The 3,611-nt window shown below is 36.1% G+C and overlaps 1 non-coding gene across 1 annotated transcript; it reads right to left on the bottom strand.

Moving 5' to 3' along the window:
- Nucleotides 1-2,439: 2,439 nt before the first annotated feature.
- LOC132305685 (small nucleolar RNA R71) lies at nt 2,440-2,546 on the bottom strand. Its single transcript, XR_009481667.1, has one exon. It is a non-coding gene; the product is annotated as a small nucleolar RNA R71 (small nucleolar RNA).
- Between the last annotated feature and the right edge of the window lie 1,065 nt (nt 2,547-3,611).

Raw genomic sequence — 3,611 nt, 5'->3', positions numbered from 1 at the left:
TTGTTACTTAAGGCCCAGTGAGCCATTAGATTAGGGTTAGTTTTAGTTTTTATTTAGGTAAAAATTATTAGAGAAAAAAAAAAAAGTTTTAATTGATTTATTTTTCTGTATCGTAGTATCGTATTTTCTCTCTGGAAAAACACGCGAAGAAAGGGAAAAAGGAAGAACAGGCTAGGGTTTGGAAGAAAAGTTCAGAGAAGATGAAGCAGATGATGGGGATTATCCTGTCTTCGACTCCATCAACCATGAGTGGCTGATTCTTCTACTTAGGGTTGGATAAACCCTAAGCATGTAACCTATTCTCTCTCTCTTTTCATATTTTTTGGGGATTAATTTATGTAATTAGTGTATAGTCTTGAATATTATGAATTAAATTCTTCCAATTGATTATCTGTATTAATCTCATATTGTCTTAGGTGTGGTTGATTGATAAACAAATTTTACACATGAATTCTTTGTTAATTGATTCTTGTGATGGCTATGCATGGTATTGCTTAGTTGTAATTGTGTTTCAAATTGATGAAAAATGCTTCCATTTGATGGATGGTACTACATGTTTAGGTTAATTTGTTGTCTAATTAGTTTTAAATTCATGTTTAATTAGTTTAATTAATTTAATTGCAATTCAATTATTAGGTAAGTAGACCATCCATACTTATGTTTGAATTCCATACTTTTTGTCACAATTGCATTATCTTCTAGATTAATGTGTGTTAAATTTGTAACTTGGATTGATAAATCATGCTTTGAATGGGTGAATTGCACTACACTTAGTTTAATTGTCATTAGGTAGTTGATTCATGCTTGAAATTGATGGTTTACACTTTTCATTGCACTTGTTAGCCACATATAGATTACATAGTATTATTTCCCCAATTAGTTGAAAGTGAGTGAGTTAGGGAATGTGCTTAGTGGTGAATCCTACACCCTAAGTCTCTTTCCAATCTCTTAAACTCTATTTCTTTATTGCAATCATTTAGTTTAAAATTAGTTTTAATCACAAACAAAACCCTTTTGGCAATCACATAAGCACTAAAGTAAAATTCAATTCTGGAAAACCTATAATTGTTTAGATCTCTTGGGACGATCCCTGCTCACTTCATACTCCATAGTATAAGTGTTTAGTGGTTTTATAAATTTTAAAATATGGTGCCCACTTGACATTATTTCTAAACCTAAAGTGTTGTGCATTATTTTGTGCACACGCTCAGTCGCACCATAGTTTTGGCGCCGTTGCCGGGGATCTAACGGTTTTGAAGAATTGAATTAAACATTAGTTCTTTGTTGATTGTCTACTTTTAAGTCATTTTAATTTTTAATTTGTTTTTTTATTTGATTTGTCAATTAAGTACTTAAAGCAAAGTGGAGCAAATGCTGGACTTAGAAGCAATTAAAAAAAAAATTTGAAGTTGCTTAAGGACCATCTGTAAGTTCTCTTTAATTTTAGTACTTTAATTGTATACCAATTTGCATGCTTTGGACAGCCCAAGTGGAGGCTTAAATTGAATTGTTTTATTTTTAAGTCCAAGCATACCTTCTTGTAGAAGGCATCGGCCCGTGTGGAGGCATTTATTTGTTTTAAGTGCATTGATATTATTGAGGAGTTTGGGAACATCGTATGTGGAGGTTGAAATTTTGAAATGTTGGTGTGTTGACTTGTTCTAGTGCATGCATGGTCGTAGATCACTTAATCGTCCTCTTGCTCCTGTAAATCAAAATCTCGAAATTTTTCTTCGGCGTTTAAGAAGTAGTACTAGGGAAAGTCATCTTAATCTTTTAAATTTTGATCTTCCATCACCTTTAATGGAAGATCCAATTGAAGATCCCATTGTAGATCTCGGTCATGTGGATCATAATGGTGTGCACCACCCACCACAAGTTCATATTGTGGATCCTCAAGGTGTGCATCCACCCTTGGGAATGCCACAACCAGTTAATCATGCGGTGCAACAACCTAATCTAGGGATGCCAAGGCCAAATGTTGTTCCCCCAATTGGTGAGCAACAACAACAATATGTTCAAATGGCATACCCTCAACAAGGTCAGATGCCATATCCTCCTCTCAATCCTCTCAATCCTCTAATGGTCCTTAGGGATCGTTACACTCCAAATCAATATAATGCACCCACTTGCATTCAATTGCCAAATTTCCGTGCTCATCATTATGAGATTAAGGCTTCCACCATTAACATGTGCCCCCTTTTCTATGGGTTGAGTAATGAAGAGCCTTATAAACATTTAGATGAGTTTTTGGAAGTCTGCTCCACCGTGAAAATCACGGATGTTCCGGAAGAAGTCCTAAAGATGAAGCTTTTCCCTTTCACTCTTCGGGATAAAGCTAAATATTGGTTCAACAACTTGCGGCCAAATACAATCACCTCTTGGGCACAATTGCAACAAGAGTTCTTAAAAAAGTATTACCCCGCAAGTCGAACTGATGCCATGAGAACTTCTATTCGTGAATTTAAACAACAAGAAGGAGAACCCCTTCATGAAGCATGGGAACGTTTGAATGACTTGCTACGGAAGTGTCCACATCATGACATTCCTAAATGGCAATTAGTTCAATGTTTCTTTTCAAGTTTATCCGATGCCAATAAGGGCATTGTTGATGCTTCTTGTGGCGGAAGCTACATTGAAAGAAATGAAGATGAAATTTGGCAACTTTTCGAAAAAATGAGTGAAAACTCAATGCATAGATCTTCATCTTCTAGGGGTAGTCACCTAGCACATATGGGAGGAAAGAAAGCTATAAATCAAATAGACTCTTCCATGGAAATTGCCGCTGAGGTCAAAAATCTTACTCAAAGGTTTGATACATTCCTTTTGAATCAAGGTCCGGCAACTCAATCATATCATCACCATTCCAATGAAATGTGCATGACTTGTTCTAGTTACACTCACCATACTTCAAATTGCCCTCTTGGACAAATTATACCAAGTGAGTCTCAAGAACAAGCAAATGCTGCTTTCATTCATCAAGGGAACAACCCTTATTCCAATACTTACAATCCGGGGTGGAAAAATCATCCAAACTTTGCATGGAGAAATCAAGGAGACGGTGCAAACCCTCCTCAAACTCAAGGTTACCAAGCAAAGTATGTTCCCCCACATCTCCAAAATCAAAATCAAAATTCTCAAGGTTACTGTCCTTCATTTTATCCTCAAAATGTGAATCAATATTCTCATCAAAGGTAAGTTGCCTAGTCAAACTGAGACCAATCCTAAAGGGTAATTTATGGCGCAAGCAAGTCCTTCATCAGAATTTTCTGGAAATGAGCAAGTTCAAGCAATTACTACCTTAAGGAGTGGTAGGAAAGTGGATAATAAGGTAGAGGTACCTAAGGAGGATAATGAATTGGCACAACCAAGTGGTTGCATCCATCCCATTCCAAATTCTATTCCAATTTCCTTAGATGCTAGTGGTTCCAAAAAGGACATTCCATCATCTTCATCATCATCTCCCCAATTAGAGAAGCCTTATGAGCCAAAAGCTCCATTTCCTCAAGCTTTGAGAGAGACTTCATCATTTGGGAGACAAGAAGGAAAAATTCATGATATGATGGAAGTGTTTAAACAAGTGAAAATCAATCTTCCTCTTCTAAATGCAA

The sequence above is a fragment of the Cornus florida genome, unplaced genomic scaffold (genome assembly GCF_030987335.1).
Source record: "Cornus florida cultivar Cherokee Brave unplaced genomic scaffold, ASM3098733v1 CherokeeBrave_3.0.0_Hap2_Chr04, whole genome shotgun sequence".
In the NCBI taxonomy this organism is placed as follows: Eukaryota; Viridiplantae; Streptophyta; class Magnoliopsida; order Cornales; family Cornaceae; genus Cornus; species Cornus florida.
The sequence above is the reverse complement of the archived record's forward strand: the minus strand, read 5'-3'. Positions and strand labels throughout refer to the sequence as shown.